This window comes from Pagrus major, chromosome 19 (genome assembly GCF_040436345.1).
Source record: "Pagrus major chromosome 19, Pma_NU_1.0".
Taxonomy (NCBI): domain Eukaryota; kingdom Metazoa; phylum Chordata; class Actinopteri; order Spariformes; family Sparidae; genus Pagrus; species Pagrus major.
In genome coordinates, this window is record NC_133233.1 from 7,014,248 (window position 1) to 7,031,255 (window position 17,008).

Here is a 17,008-nt window from a genome sequence, read left to right on the forward strand (position 1 = left end):
TAGTGGCGTGGGTGGTGGAACCACGAGCATTGTCTGGTAGGGGTGCAGTCAGCTCCATCGGCCAAAATGTGACACAGCCGTTCCTGGTGAAATCTGGGGCTAACCTCCGAAAGTATCTCCTGGGTCAGTTTACAGAAATGTAAACTTCTGGAAAGGCACAATGTCATAAAATATATTTCTTTTTCCAACAGTTAAACTCTTTTGTACATTTATTTAAAGACGAAATATGCCCTCTTTTTGTCACTGGTGTCATCTGGCGATATTAAAAGCTTTTGTCAAATATTTTTTTCTTAATCTCTTCAGCACATGTAGTCAGAGTCACAGAAGAATGATGGGATTGTAATAAAACAGGAGATTGTTTCTTAATTATTTAAATCAGGTTTGTTAAGTGATGTTAACAACAACCATGTATTTGCAGTAATGTTGAAAATATTTGGATGAACAATTACAAACAATAATGCAATCCTTTAAATTCTTAGAGAAGTAAAATTCAATGGCTGTAAAATGATCATGTCAAAGGTGACACATTTTATTACATGTAACAGAAAAAGCACACTGACACCAGCGACATACATAATCCTCATTCTTCATCTCTAATAAAAGAATGAGACTGAGTTGTTACATTTGGCATCCAATCAAAGGCACGTAGTGTAACCTCTCACTAATAGATCATAAACAGCATCAGTTAAAAATACATTTAACTCCCTTAGAAAACAACACAATTATCTGTCAAGTACTAAACTGCAAATATCTGCTACTGTTTTATTTATGTCATGCTGTTATCATGTCAAATTATCCATCAGTGTCACAGAACTTTTTTCCAAGCAGCCAAACAAATGGCTTAATTTAAAAGCAGTAGTTTATCCCTATAGTTCTGTCTTAGGCATACAGCAGCCTGCTACACAACACAAGCCTGTCTTTTAACAACAACCTGTGATAGATTTCCTGCTAAAGTCTCTTCTAGTGGGGCTGCTTAAGTCCATTTTTGAGCCGAATCGTTCACTTCATGGTACAAGCACCAAATTTGGTACAAATGATGTCCAGGACATACCTTCTAATAAAAGTACGTTGCCCAGCTGAAAATCCAAGAGGGCCGCCAGTTTTCAAGATGGCCGCCTCGTCAAACGCCAAAAAAAGGTTTTCGAGGTAGAACTTGAATTAACAGAAGAATGTTAATGATCCAAGCATCAAAATGAATGTATTATGACTGGAATAACTCGATGGTGTCAATTGAATTCCAATATGGCCACCAATTTTCAAGATAATGGCTATTAAATGACTAAAAAGTAGCGTTTTTGCGTTTTTTCTTCAGTTTTCTGCAATGATCTTAAGTGAAAATCTGCAGAATTCTGAGGGATGTGTTTTTTGTGTGAATCATTTGTGAAAATGTGTCCAAACTTTTGACTGTCACTCACCACACACACACACACACGCACACACACACACATACAGCAACACAAGCGTTCTTTACTGAAATAAAAGTACTAATTTAGCAATATAAATGATAATTCATTAAAATTCTGTGGTCAACATTTACTTTTTATTTTATTTGCTGTGATGAAGGATCTGGGTAATCCTTTTCAGGAAGAGTCCAAAGATCTGCTCACATTGGACACAAAAAACATTGCACATCCCAGTGCTGCTGAGCTTGTAAGAACTCACTTTGAGAAAGGTCAAGTTGCCTTCAGAGACTTTTTCAATGGTCTGGGTGATGAGACTTCCTTCTATAGGCCGATTAAAAAGAACAAAGTTGACTTCTTTCGCCAAGAAGCAGCTTCAGCTTGCAGTGACATGAAGAAGCAGGTACTCAAAGATGACTGTCGCCTGTTCTCACAGCTCTTTATATCCTGCCAATCACGAGAGTGTGACCTGCTTGAGTTCTTTAAGCATGAGAATCAGTCTTTCCCTGCAGCACTGAGCGACACAGGGAAACTCTACTACGGCCAGAAGTCTCAGCTTGCAAACATTTTGGAAGCTACCATTTCTCCTCCTGACAAACAACCAGAATGTGGTGCTATTATCATTGATGGTTCCTCTCTTGTGTATTCATTGTCTCCAAAGACATCAAAGACCTTTGAGGAATATGCTGTCCAAGATGTAGTTCCAAAGATCCAGGCATACTCATCAAAGTATGAGCGAACAGACATAATTTTTGATGTCTACTGGACTTCAAGCCTGAAGGCTGAAACAAGGTCAAACAGAGGTAAGGGAGGTCGACGTAGAGTGACCGACAAAACCAAACTACCGCCCAACTGGAAAAGCTTCTTGCGAGACAATGAAAACAAGACTGAACTCTTTGGGTTCCTAGCAGAGAAGATAGTGACCTTGTGTCCTGACAATGTCGTAGTTGTGACCAAAGGAGAGCAGGCTCTTTCAAACAAACCCATCAGCCTTGAAGGTTTAAGTCCTTGCAACCACGAAGAAGCTGACTCCAGAATCTTCACACATGCTCTTCATGCAGCCAAGCAACAGATAAAGTCTGTGTTGATTAAGGCATGCGACACAGATATTCTTGTGGTTGCAGTCAATGTTTTTGCGACTCTTCAGGATGCAGGCTTGGAAAAGATCTGGATAGAATTTGGCCAGGGTCAGTCCATTAGGTGGTTGCCAATTCATGATATGGTGGTGAATCTTGGCCCAGAGAAATCCAGTGGCATGCTGTTCTTCCATGCCTTCACTGGCTGCGATGTTGTGTCAGCTTTCCGTGGTAAAAGCAAGAAAAGTGCATGGCAAGCATGGGAGGTTTGCCCTGAAGTTAGTCCTGTCTTCAAAAAGCTCAGCCAATACCCACCTATCATAGAAGATGCAGACCTCAACATCCTTGAGAAGTTTGTCATCACCATGTATGACAAGCAAAGTACTACATGCAAGGTTGATGAGGCAAGACTGGACTTGTTTGCTCGGAAGCAAAGGTCTTATGATGCCATTCCACCAACAAGCGCATCCCTCGTTCAGCATGTGAAACGGTCTGCTTTCCAAGCTGCCTGCATATGGGGCCAAGCAACAGTGTGCAAAATGCAAACTGAAAGTCCTGCCAACTGGGGCTGGCAAAAAGATGGTCAGATCTGGCAAGTTCTCTGGACAACCCTTCCACCCATTGCTCAGACTTGTGAGCAGTAGGGATGGGCGATATATATCGTTGGCGATAATATCGTCATTTTTTTTTTTTTGACGATGTGCAAATTTCCATTATCGAGTACTCGATAAACTCCTCACATCCACTTAATACACGGTGCAGCAGCGCTCTCTACAGCACGGCAGGATTCGCCCCACCCCTCGACCTCTTGCCTTCGACCTCTGAACCCCGCGACGTCTCATAACAACAACAACAATGGCGGACTACGCGCTTGTGTTCGTGTTTCTTGCAACTGACTCGCCTTGTAGTCGAGTGTGAGTCGCAGCATCAGTTCGACCTCATTATCGGTCCACACAAACGATTCTGGTTTCCTTGCACTAGCCATTTTCGTCTTCTTCTTGTTGGGTTCGGTTTCTCCGTCTACTGTCTGTTTGTTTACAGCGCGCAAGCTTTTTGTGCTCGCGCCGTCTCTTCTTCTCCGTTTTTGGTGAATTTCAAGCGCCACCTATAGGCCTGGAATATGAACTACAGCGTTTTCAGTCGTTTTCAGTGGATCGGTCTGGACACAAATATTCTTGAATTTTAAAGGATATCAACTGATTATCGTTATCGCCAAAATCCCCCAAAATATCGAGATATTATTTTTTGCCCATATCGCCCACCCCTAGTGAGCAGTTGACAAAATGTGGCTGCAAGACTGAATGCCAAGGACGATGCAAATGCTATCGCTTCGGCCTGAAGTGCACACAGTTGTGTGCCTGTGCATGTGAGGGCTAAGAAAATAGAACAACCAAGTTTAAGTTGAATGTTTGAGTTGGATATTTGTATTATTATTTTTTAAGTTATGTTGATTCAAGTTCTGGATCGTAAAACATGCAGCCTATGCTTTGACACCTTTTCTGTGTTTTTATACCGTTATCTAAAAATTAAAAAAAAAAAAAAAAAAAAAATAGCCTATGTGACCAGGGCAGCTATAGACCCCAGACAATGCAACAACGCCACTCTGGGAATTTCACCCAGAGAATACCACACCGGTTCTTGATTTAAAGTAGGAAGGAGCAGAGAGGTGCGTTTCTAGTTTTGCAAAATTAGTTTTATTATTTTTTTTTTAAGTTTTATTTAGACAAAACACATTTGACGTATCAGCTTGTATTAAAAAGATGTTGTTGGTCCAAAAGCTTTAAGTGAAACTAATGTCTTTGTTTGTGAGTGTTTTTTTCATTTAATTCGCATTGTATCATCATAATATTCAATAATTTTGATTTTCTAAATGCAGAGTTGTATTTCTCATGTGCAAAAACACATATTTCAATGTATAAACCATCAGAATAGGACTATTCAATCAAAATATAGTTCAAACGCTGTTTCAAACCACTTCGAATGGCGGCCATCTTGAAAAATGGTGGCCACTTTGTTTGTTCAAGTGGGCAACGTACTTTTATGAGATAGTAGGTCCAAAAGCACTTGTGTACCAAATTTGGCGCTTGTACCACAAAGTGAACGATTTTTCATTAATGTGCTCCACTATTCTTATCCATTTTACTAACATGAACTGGTGTCTTGTCCTGCACCTTAGCTTATTGAACAAGCCACCAAACAAACATTAACAGATGAAAAGTGGACTGCTATTGTCAGTTTATAGACCAGATAGCCAAGCAGCTGCTCAGCTGCAGCACATGAAACATCATGTAAACATACCTGCAAATGTCACTGGGTCCTGGGTTAGATGCTGATGTGGTTTTTACTCTTCAATACCAGCAGTATGCTGTGTGCTTGTGCCCTTATTCAGACAAAACCAGCTGTTGTGGCCAGAATGCCTCCAACCAGAGGGGTTGCCCCCCCCCAAAAAAAAAGCCCTTCAGCAAAAAGTTGAATCAGAATCAGCTGTTGGAGAATCGAGATACTACCTTATCAACAGTATTGTTTTTCAAGCCATACACTTAATTTATAACTTGACACTTCAGATATAGCCTATTATAGCTATTATGCTAAAAATGTTTAGTGTTAGGCAGGGTTGCCAGGTTTGTGGCACACATTGGACATGCCTGTGCTCTCCGCTTCCTGGTGCCTGCCTCTAGCGACCCCTGGGAAAAACATAATGCCCTTTATTCAAGATGGTTATCCTTCTGCAAGTTAAACAGGTAATCTGAAATGATTTCAGTATAACCTATTAGCATATATATATATATATATATATATATATATATATATATATATATATATATATATATATATATATATATATATTTATATGTGTGTGTATATATATATATATATATATACATATACATATATATATATATATATATATATATATATATATATATATATATATATATATACACCAATCAGCCACAACATTAAAACCACTGACTGGTGACATGAATAACATTGATCATCTCATCACAATGCGATGTTCTGCTGGGAAACCTTGGGTGCTGGCATTCATGTGAATGCCACTTGACACGCACCACCCATCCAAACACTGTTGTGGACCAAGTACACCCCCTCATCACAACAACACTACCTGATGGCAGTTGCCCCCCATCAGGACAATGTGCCCTGACACACTGCAAACACTGCTCAGGAACAGCTTGAGGAACACAATAAAGGGCCCAAGGTGTTGACCGGGCCTCCAAATTCCCCAGATCCCAATCTGATCGAGCATCTGTAAGACGTGCTGGAGCAGGTTTGATCCATGGAGGCCCCACCCCCCAACATACAGGACCCAGAGGATCCAATATAAAACGCCCTGGTGCCAGACACCACAGGACACCCTCAGAGGTCTTAAGTCCATGTCTTGACAGGTCAGAGCTGTTTTGGCTGCACAAGGGGAACCTTCACAATATTAGGCAGGTGGTCATAATGTTATGCCTGATCGGTGTATGTATATATACATATATATATATATGTATATATATATATATATATATATATATATATATATATATATATATATATATATATATATATATATATATATAACAAATAAAAAATTGCTTACAGCAAATGCAAAGCTTTCTTTCACATGTTTTTACTCTAAGGATATGATAAATACTACAGTGAAACATTATGCATTATAACATTATCTAATCTAACCTAATCTAATATCAAAGTCTAACCATAATTTAAGCCCACCAGGTCAACTGTCTACGATCTGTCCTCACTCATAGATACTAGCCACCTCAATACGCCTGATTTTTTTCATCAGGATCCATGCATCTTTTCCTCTTCTGTAGTTTTTGTGTAATTCTGTTGATAAACCAACCAACCAACAGACACAGGTGAAAACATCACCTTCTTGGCGAGGCAACAAGGACTGCATTACTATCATGTTTTCTCGGCAGGGAGCAAGAAGTATGGGGGAAGAGAAATTGAAAAGATAAAGCAATGAATCACTTTATGCGTCAGTGTATTATTCTACACGATCACAAAGCTACATTTTATTTATGATGTTATTAAATAACTGTTTAGGGAACACTGATTTTAATACTTTGTAGATAATAAAATACATTTTGCAGTGATATTAATGCTAGTGGACTTTAAAAGCAGTGTATATGGTTTAGTAAGGCCATATTTTCAGTTCTTGTCTTGGGCTGTTTTGGGCTGGTTTTGATTCGCCATGGGGCATCCCCTGATGTCAGCGTGAAACAGATAGTATCATATCGGCCAGAAAAAGACACATGCATAAACATTCAGAGCTCTGCCAAATTGCTCTAAATTTCCATTATTTTGCTCGGTGCCTCAAACAACACTGTGCTGCCAGGAGACTGAACCAGCAGGGGAGGAGATGTACTCTTCCAATGAGGCTTTCTCCGTCTGCAGCATTTTGCAGAGTTGTGGTCCACAAGTTGGAAGCAGAAACTGGGTGCTCTCCAGGTCCAGGAGTTCACCAATCAAACGATGATACTCTCCCAGTTGTGTCCTCCCTCACAGCTGCACAACCCAGCGCTAATCACTGCAACACTTGATTTGGTCTGAATGAAACCTATGACATATAGAATACAGTACACATTTGTTTACTTTGTCTCAAAATCCCTATGGTGTAACGGCACTTTGGCAGCTTGCAAGCTGCTGTCTGCTCGGCAGAAGACTCAGTTTGTCGGATTTATCAAGCAGAATCAGCTCTGTCCCCTTTAATTCTTGTTATATTATTTATTTTGTGCTAACTGGGGTCATCCCCACCTCTCATCATCTTCATTCTTTGTTTTCCTGCAAACGTGACAAGCCCAGGTCAGGAGACCAGAGCAGGGAGTGGATGATGGTCTAAGGATCCCTTACTCTAAGGTGGCCACCACAACAAGGCTGCTGGGAGTTGAGATCAGTCTTCAGCCACAAGCATCAAGTTTTTTTGTCAAGTCCCTCACTCCAGTGTAAATTGTAGCCTCTTATTTAGGTTTAGTGGCACAGGGAATGGAAGAAGGCTTTAGAGAGTTGAAGAGAAGTGACCATTATCCAGTCCTATTTACTTCAGAGTTCGGGGCTCAACCACACTCACACAATCAAGTATCAGCCTCTCTCTATCTGGGATCCAAACAAAGGAGCCGCTGCAGTTCTTCATCAAAATGGGTAGGGATTCCATTTCCCCAAGGGAAAACAACACAATGAAGAGTCAGGAGGGTTAATGATACTTGTGAATAACTCTCCATGTGGGCCATTTGGGGTTGAATTTTCAGAGAGAGAGAGCAAGAAAGAAAGAGACAAGGAGAAGGAGAGAGAGGAGTGCACTCTTTGACAGTGATCCATTTTGAATATAATCAGATGCTGCTGCTTTAGCTATTAAAAACGAATTAAGCAAAAGCACAATTAGAGGGCATTGTCATGCAAATGATATGAGATGTATTGTTCTCTGTAAGAACACATGTTAAATCTAATTAAAGTGAACTCTGGGTTGTCTGCTCTCTTGTTTTTGGAGGCAAAGAAGAGCAACATCAGGGAAACAAAAGAGATATATATAATGGACAAACTAAATGATAGCCTCTTGTCACTGTTTATCTTTACACTTTGAGTAAATATAATTCATTTGTTCAGATGAGACAAATCATCATGGAAGAGAATACCCAAGAGATTATGAGGGTCAGAGTCGTAAACTGATTGGTTTGCCCTGGTGGTGAATACTGCCGTTAGGTATGGCTATGGATAATGATGGATCTAAAAGGCCCAAAATGCAATCCACTATTCAACAATGGAAACGAAGTACATTTACTGTAATTGAGGTTTTTCCATTTTATGCCCTAACCCTTAATACTTTTAACTTGCATTCAAGACTAAAAAATTGACTTTTTACTCCACTGTAAATTGGTACACTTTGTGATTAAGAAACAAAAGGTTAGCTTTATTAACTAAAGCTGAAATAACTAAGAAAACCAAGAAGTGCAAAATGCCTAAAGAGAAACTAGCAACACAACACAAAGTACAAATCAATAGCAAAGTAAAAGTAAAAGCAAACCAAACTAGTAATCACAAGAGCTAAGCAGTAAGCAATACACAGAAAAAACACTAGAATCAGGGAAGGTAGTGATGGGCTGGAAAAAGCTAAAGAGGCATAAGAGGGAGATGCAGAGCAGGTGTGGACGGCAAGAAAACAGGAGGGAAAACAACACAATAGGAGGAAATGAAAAAAAAGCAACACATGACACATGAGGGCAAAATACAAAATAAAACAGGAAACCAACACACTTTCACTTGCAATGGCATATTTTTTACTGTATCTTCATTTTATTTGTACTTAAATACAGTTTCTGCTGCTGGGGTCTCTTCATCAAAACAAAACAAGTGTTTGTTAAGTGTTGTGTGCTGCTCAGCTGCTCACAGCCAGGACACTCTAGGAGAGAGTGGGGTGCAGAGCCAGAGCTTCTGGAAGAATAAGCACCCAGAATCACAAAAGATTCTGGGTGTCACAGGTGTCTGGAGCAGTTTACCAATGGAAGGAGAGCTCAGAGATTCTTATTAACTTTTGGGATTAAAAAGTGGATTTATCTTCACTCCCGTTTATCAACCTGACTGCAGCAGTGATCAGCGGAGGTGACCTCCATTGTCAGGTGTTTATGTTCTGTAATGTTGACTGCTGACTGGAGCTGGAGGGGAAATGTACTTTACTTCATGAACGTAACGTTACAGAGAGGAGAGGGGAAGAAGAAGAGAGAGAACCAGAGTCTCTGCTGAGTGCTGAGTTTAGTCAGAGGTTGGCCTGAATTCAAACACACACACACCTTTGGTGCATGTCGATGCTCCTCAGCTTACAGCTAATGTGCAGTAAAGTAATCTGGCTGTTTGAGGAAAATAAACACAAATGATCCTGGGGTCCATCTTGCTTCTCTGGTTGTGAGAACACTATTCAAAAACCACTATTGCTGATGAAAATCTATCGACCAATGTTTACTGATGAGGCAGTGTTTTATTAACATTATGCTTAGTCTTGGTTACCAACTTCATTCTTCACTCTCTGACTGAAACATACGGGATAATGTAAGTACACAACTCAACAAAATCTACCACAAGTCTAGTTGTTTTGAGACATTTTAATTCAGAAATATTTTACATCGTATCTTTAAGTAAAGGATCTAACTCTAGATGCTTATGCACTACTGACATTATTACAAGCTGATTCCAACTTCATAAATAGTAATATGAAAAGACAGAAGAAAAAGCATACTTAAAACGTATTAAAAAACATAAAGTGAAGCTTCAGTTTATTGCTGAGAGTTGATCTTTCATCAGCCTAATGCACTCACAGCGTTCCCTCACAATGTGCGGTGCACCGGGGGGTATAACATGGAGCACACATAAACAGCACACAAATTGCTTCAACCCTGCTGCTAAAAATGCATTGAATGTAATGACCTAGAGTAAGTTGTCAATGTGTAACCTAAAGCCATGTGAGGCTGTAGTTGTCTTCCCATAATGCTAAAGTTCTGGAATGGAAAACGTTTATTATTTGCAGAGCATGGGAATGGTCAGTATCAATCAAACTGGGACGAATTGCTTCTTACAGACCGCTTACTGTACTTCATTAGCGCTACTAGCACAACACAACCAAATCTGTGAATGAACTTTTGGCAGTTATGCTGCATTTTGGGTAAGGTAGGCACTGACTTTTGACAGAATGAGAATTAGAATTCTCATTAGAATGAATTAGAAAGAATGTGCGTAATAAAAAACTGCTTCTGTTGCATGCATTTCTTTTTGTCATACGGTTTATTGTGAGCCTGAAGGACTGGAATGCTAAACAGGTGAAGTATTCCTTTAAATCTGAATGCTTATATTCTTACAAGTCTGTTTCCCAAGAGAAATGAATCATCAATTAATAATGCTTTAAAAAGATTTGTTTCTGGTGGAGTGTTCCTTCAACTTGATATTATTTGTGCATTTTTAAGATGTTTGTGAATATGAGTACTGTTATACTGTATCTCCAGTAGGCTACTGTCAGATAAGTCACACCTGCTAGGCAGTGTGTAATGAAGCATAAGGTGTCTTAACAAACCCTGAAGCCAGTGTCCACCACAACAGAGACAGGCTGGTCATCTCCAGGGCTGTTAGCTGGCAGGTCTGCCAGCCTAAACCGCTTCAACAGGTCTGGCCAGGAGGAAAAAAAGACCATCTCACTGTTGACATGTTCGTTAGGTGCTAAATCAAGTGTAGTTGTGCTTGTCTTTGGCATCAGGAAATATCTACCACATCAATTTATAAGTGTATCATGACAGTGACCCTTAGCAAAGCAAATGCATCACCTAAATCAATGGTGATGGATTTGTAGAGAGTTATGTGAAGGCAGCTAGAAAAGGCTGTGAGAGCTATTGATTAGAGGTAATTTGAGTGAATTAGGAAAATTATCACCTCTAACCCCTGGAAGCTGCCACTTCACTGAGCCTTTAAAGCAAATACTGTCTTTTAAAGACAGTCAGCACGAGAGCAGACTCGGGAAACAGTACAGTATCGTGATCTTTGTTAACGTTATTCCTCCGACTGCACAGCCAATTCTAAAAGCAAATCACATTTCAAACGAACTCCAGCCACGTGAGAATCACATCAGAAGGATTTCTGTTTATGAGCAAACGGAATGATTGCCAAATAAACTCATCCTTAAGTCCCCCCCTCCCTCGTCTCTCTGCCTACATGGAGGCTTTGCACACGAGCAGCGTAAACATCAAAGGGAAGTCAGCCCATGTGATTGGTGCTGGGGCATGAAGTGCTCGTCAGACGCTGCTCTTTTTAGCACCCTCCGTGTGGAGCGGATATTATTTCTCGCAGCGTGGACCCGCCAGCACAGACAGCGTGGTCCTGGTAACTGATGCAGTGTGTTTTCTTTAGTTAATTGGATTCTAAAGTAACCATTGTTTACTCAAGAGCCCTTAATGAATTCTCTGCACAGTGTGATTACAGTGTAATCATAACCAACAACCTCACTTAAAAATGACAAGCAAGAGAGGGCAAGGACAGTGACAAGGCTGCAACCCCATACACAAACACACAATAATTAATTAGCCTAATAAATTTGTTCTTTATGAGAAAAAATAAATAAATAATTCAGCTGCTTATTTTGATGGTTAGCCATTAGCATTACAGGGGGTTTACATGTGATGTCAAAGTATGTGGAAGTCACATCCCAGGCGGCAAGAATGCCACATTCAGCGTCTGCCATCTGATGCATTTAGGTGGAGTTAGTGTGACTCACTGGATGGAGACTGCTGGTTCATCAGTGGGCATTTTTTGCACGTGGCATTCCTCTCTTACTTCTGCTATCTGCGTGTGACTGTATTCAAAAATCCCAGTTGCTACGTGATACAACCTCCAAGCTACCAAGCAAAGATGGCAAGTTACTCTATGCCTAACCTGGTTGCTAATGGTACGAACGTAAACAAGCTCGCTGCTCTTACCGTTTCTTCAGCGGGGATTTAGCCATTTTAATCCCAGGGTGAGCCTCCTCACTTGCAGTACCTCAGGGAGACGTGCACTCTCGCGTCCTGGGTGAAGCGCTGCCCAAGACGATGGTGATTGGTTTAAAGAAATGCAAGCAAGCCTGAGTGTTTTCTCCCCTATACCAGAAGGATATGGTGCAGCCAGACCTTTCTCCAGCGCTGAGACAGCAGTGTTGATTCTAATGGATCTGATACTCAACATATTTGATTTCCTATGTCCGCATGGACGGTTATCTAGTTGGTATTATTTGAAAGGCAGTGGCATCCTCTACTGTAGTCAAGTACATGTTCATGTTAACGTACGCGTTCATTCAGGGTCAGCACCTTGATTGTATGTGTTCCTTTGACAACAAGAAGCACATGTTTTAAGAGCAGGCTGTTGCTAGAATAGAAAAGAAAAAGAGAGGCCAGACTCCAGAAGGCGTTACAGTATCACTATATACCTTTTTATAGAAATAACAGTGATTCTGTGTCTGTTGCCTGAACGCTGTCTCTGTAGGATGACCTTTAAAGCCCAGACACTGACACCATGTTCACCTGAAAGCAGTACTCAAGCTCAGCCTCCAATGCTAAAAGAAACAGGCTTGGCTTGGAAACGTATCCTTTAGTACATTTTAACACTGAGGGGATGTCACTGAGGATAACACACACAATTTGAAGAGGGCAAAGGCAATCTAAAAAAAATAAGGGGAAACTGAGGCTAATCTTTAATGTAGAAATTAATCGTTATCTTCTCAGCTGGAGAGCAACCGTGATCAAACACTCCTCAGTTTTCTTCTGTCAGCTCCTTTGGCTGTTGTTTGCTGGTGACACATCTGTACACTGAAGTAAGTTAGATAAGATTAACTGAATAAATTGAAAGTCATTGGACCAAAACACAAAACTAAGCCCACTTTTTGTAATGTCCATCTTTCTTTGTCAGCCAATTCGTCAGCTTTTTTTGAACCTTTCATACACTGCACTGGCAGTGGCATGCGGTGCAATTTAATACTTGCAACTGAGTTAATTAAGCCAGCCAGGGGCGGAGCTAGAGGGGTGGCCGGGGTAACGCTGACACCTCAGGTTCCACCCCAGTTGATTGACAGGTCACTGCACGTCTCGTTGAAAGAAGCGCGATTATGGAAAGGCAAATGCGGGAGGCAGAATAAACTTCTTTCAAGTCACTGGAATGGGTCTAGAGGACCTACTTTCAGTAAATACATCATTCTGAAGTAAGTTTTAAAGTGGTTTCCTGATGAGTAATTGTTTTAAACTATTGACAAGTTGACTGCACATTTAGAGAAGAGATTTTGTCCCCAATAGTTCAACTGTGCGAGTAGTCTCCTCTCTGTTTACCTTGTCGATCATGTGACAACATGGCGTCGATGTAAACAAAGGGAGCTCATAGCAATGCATTCAGCAGCTCGAAATGACCATGAAAAGATAAGGAAACAATATTAGTTGTGTTTGATTGCAATTGTTTTGGGATTTGATGGAATATTGAGACACAAACACACAATTTGACGCGTTGATTACAACGTGTGAAGTTTGTCTGCGTGTTTGTTTGGGGGCTAACGTGAGCTAGTTAGCTCAGGCTAAGCTATTCTTGGTATCAATGGAGAGGGTAGCGTCTCTAGTTTCAGAGGAGACCAAACATGACGGTGTTTAGAGACCGGGCGCCGTGTACGATCCCAATACATGCCGACTGTCGCGTTATCGTAATATGATTTATAAGTTATGACTAAGTTGTTGCCAAACAAATGTTTTTGGACAAAATACACTTGGACTGTTGTTTTGGTACTGTTAGGGACTTGTCTTTTAGAAACATTTAAAAAAATGAATTATCACAGTGTTGTATTATAGAGTGTGTGAGTGAGTGAGAGAGAGAGAGAGAGAGAGAGAGAGAGAGAGAGAGAGAGAGAGAGAGAGAGAGAGATGCATCTGGGTTATGAAAATTATCAAGAAGGCATGTTCCTTAGGCACCAGGTTAGAGTAACACAATATTTTCCTTTACTAGTATACGGACCCCCTGATAAAGCCTTGCCCACCCTCTGGCCACCCCTTGTATAAAAGTCTAGTTCTGCCCCTGAAGCCAGCACAGTCACCTGGAAAAAATGTGGCAGTTAACGTTTTTGCAAACCACCGATACATTCACATTTGTACATGTTGTATGTACCACACTAACGTTTCTGCAATAAGTGTCATATATTCACATCACAAGTTTATGACCTGACTTCCATATCAGGAGTTGGAGGGGATGATGGTGGAGTTACAGGTGGGAAGGCTGCCATGGCAATGATGGCAGTTCAAGTCTGTTCAGAGTTATTTATTCTTCATGTTTGATTTAAGAAGCAGAACGCATCCATGCACTGTCACTTCATTGTAGCCCCTGGTGGGTGCCACAGTAGTGGGGAGTGTGTAGCAGCGGTGGCAGAAATGTGTGCAGCAGGCTCGTTACAGCACCCGCAGGGAGAATTTAAGCTGGGAAAGTGAAAATGCAGCTCTTATTACCAACCAATGAGGTGCCTTTGAGCAAGGTCTGAATTTTTTTACAGACACCATCAGCGTCACTAAAATGCGGATATATTCACTTTTCACATTTCATAACACTTGTGCTGCCAGTACTGTGGAAACAGACAGCATCAAAAGCAGTAGAATAATTTAATTTTAATAAGATTACAACATTTGTTGAATGTGAATGTGAGGGAACAAAGGAAACACTTTGCAGTTTTGTTCATTTAATCTTTTTTTCTTCTACTTTTATTATTTTTCATTGTAAAATATACAGCTATAAAGTCATGATGATCAGCTTCAGGACATCAGAGGTACACAGGCGACCTGTGGTGTTTCACCAACTAATTTGGCTTTAGATTTGATTCATAATACTTAGCTTTTCTCACTACTGCCTCACATTCATTCTATTCTTTCAGCAATAATAAATACCAAATGTCTGCTTAACACTGCAGTAACTGAGGTAGTCCTGTTTGGCGAATGAGCTATTGCCTGGGGGGGATCATCATGATGATCATCTTTATCATCATCTTTTTTGTCTTCATCATCATCCTTTTCTTCATCCACTTCTTCGTCTTCTTCTTCATTATCGTCATCATCTTCATCACAGGGGTGGGCGATATATCAAACAAATTGTACAAATTGTCACATGGATGTTTGAAGCCGTCAGCAAGTAATTCACTTTGGAGTTTCGCTTTTCGCACGCTCTGCTATTGCCCTCTGACAGCAGAGAGCACGCTCCCCCGCCCATCCAGAAAACTCTCCTGCGCATGTGTGTTTTTGTATCAGGAGCAGAGGAAAGAGAAAACTTTTCAAAAAAATGTAAAAGGCCAAGCAAGTTTAGGAGTGTTCAGAGACAGTAATTGAAAATGGAGACGGACGACTTGGTTCCGAAGAAAAACAGCACTGGATCCATCATCTGGCAGTGGTTTGGATCTCGCAAGGAAGATGTTGAACAAAACACGGTTATCTGCAAAATATACCGCCAAACCATTGCCACAAAAGGTAGCAGTACTACCAATTTGTTTCACCACCTGAAATGCCATCCACTACAAAAAAAAAGAACTCTGCATGTCCACATCTCCAACCACACCAAATTAAACGTCAAAGAAACCAGCCCCAAAGCAAATGACTCTGGCTCCTTCGTTTGCCAAATCAATCCCATACGACAAAAACAACGCAAAATGGAAAGAGATGACGGCCGCAGTAACAAAACACATCGCCAAAGACACGGCCCCAGTTAGTGTTGTGGACAAGCCAGATTCAAAGATTCAGAATCAATTCACTCCGGATCTGTGGTCCAGCAGAACCAGTGAGCCTTATCTCAGCTTAACAGTACATTACATCGACAACTGGGAGTTGAAAAGTTTGTGCCTCGAAGCTTTTTTCCTGATGATCATACAGGAAAGCTCATTGCACAAGGGCTGCAAGATGCTCTCAGGTCATGGAACTTGTCAGAATCTCGTCATGTGTGCATCAACACAACGGGACTAATATAATCAAAGCTGTGAGCCTGAATGAGTGGACAAGACTGCAGTGTTTTGGCCAGTGTTTAGGTGTGCCTCCCCCTAATGGGAAAATAATAATCATTTTTTCATAATTTGTCACATGCAATTAAAAACTGTGTGAGAGTATTTCAGTGAGAACTAAGCTACAGTAGGAAGGCCTATCATGCCATTATTTACTTTAATTTTATAAAAGCTTATGAGTGCAGCTGCATGGTTCAAAATAAAAAGTTTGCAAAATTTATTTGATTGTGATTTTCCCTTTTGTGCATGCAAATGTTTAAAAACTCCAATAGAAGGGACTTGAATCATAATACTGGTGTCATTTTATCGTTTATACTTACTTTATATTTAGAGGAGATTTCAAAATATCGAGATGTATATCGTCTATCACGACATAACCTAAAAATATGCACGATGCATGTCATTAAACCGATCACAGTCATCTTGGGTGGGTATCTTAAGTCAGGACGCAGCGAATTGTTTCTGCTTCTTCAGTGACGGGGGAAACTTGGTTTGCACGTGGGAAAGCGAGCCCTGGCATTAAGGTGCCTAAATCCCTGCAAAAGCAAAGGTAACACCTGCTAGCTTGTTTATGATAGTACCGTTAGCATACATAGGCACCCAATTACAGACAGATACAGGCCCCTGTATGTCAGAGCGGCGGCACCCTGACAAAATCAACATACAGAGGACAGACAGACTGTATTTATACACAGTATAACCAAAGCTTTTACAGATTCTAGTAAGGTAAGTTGTTTTGAGAATGTAGAGGTTGTTGCCGGACTACCTGTGAGTCGCTGGTCGTGGTTTGGACTCGCACTGTTCAGTTCTCCATGTTATCTTGTCCGCCATTGTATGTAATTAATCATATGATTGATTAACTTTTAATGAAGACGCAGGCCCATTTTACAGACAAGAGGGAGGTCTTACAACACGAGCTGTCACAGCATGATGTAGGACATCGGTGATTGCAGCGTGTGGGAGTGAAATCACTGATGGAGGACGTCATGGTTTGA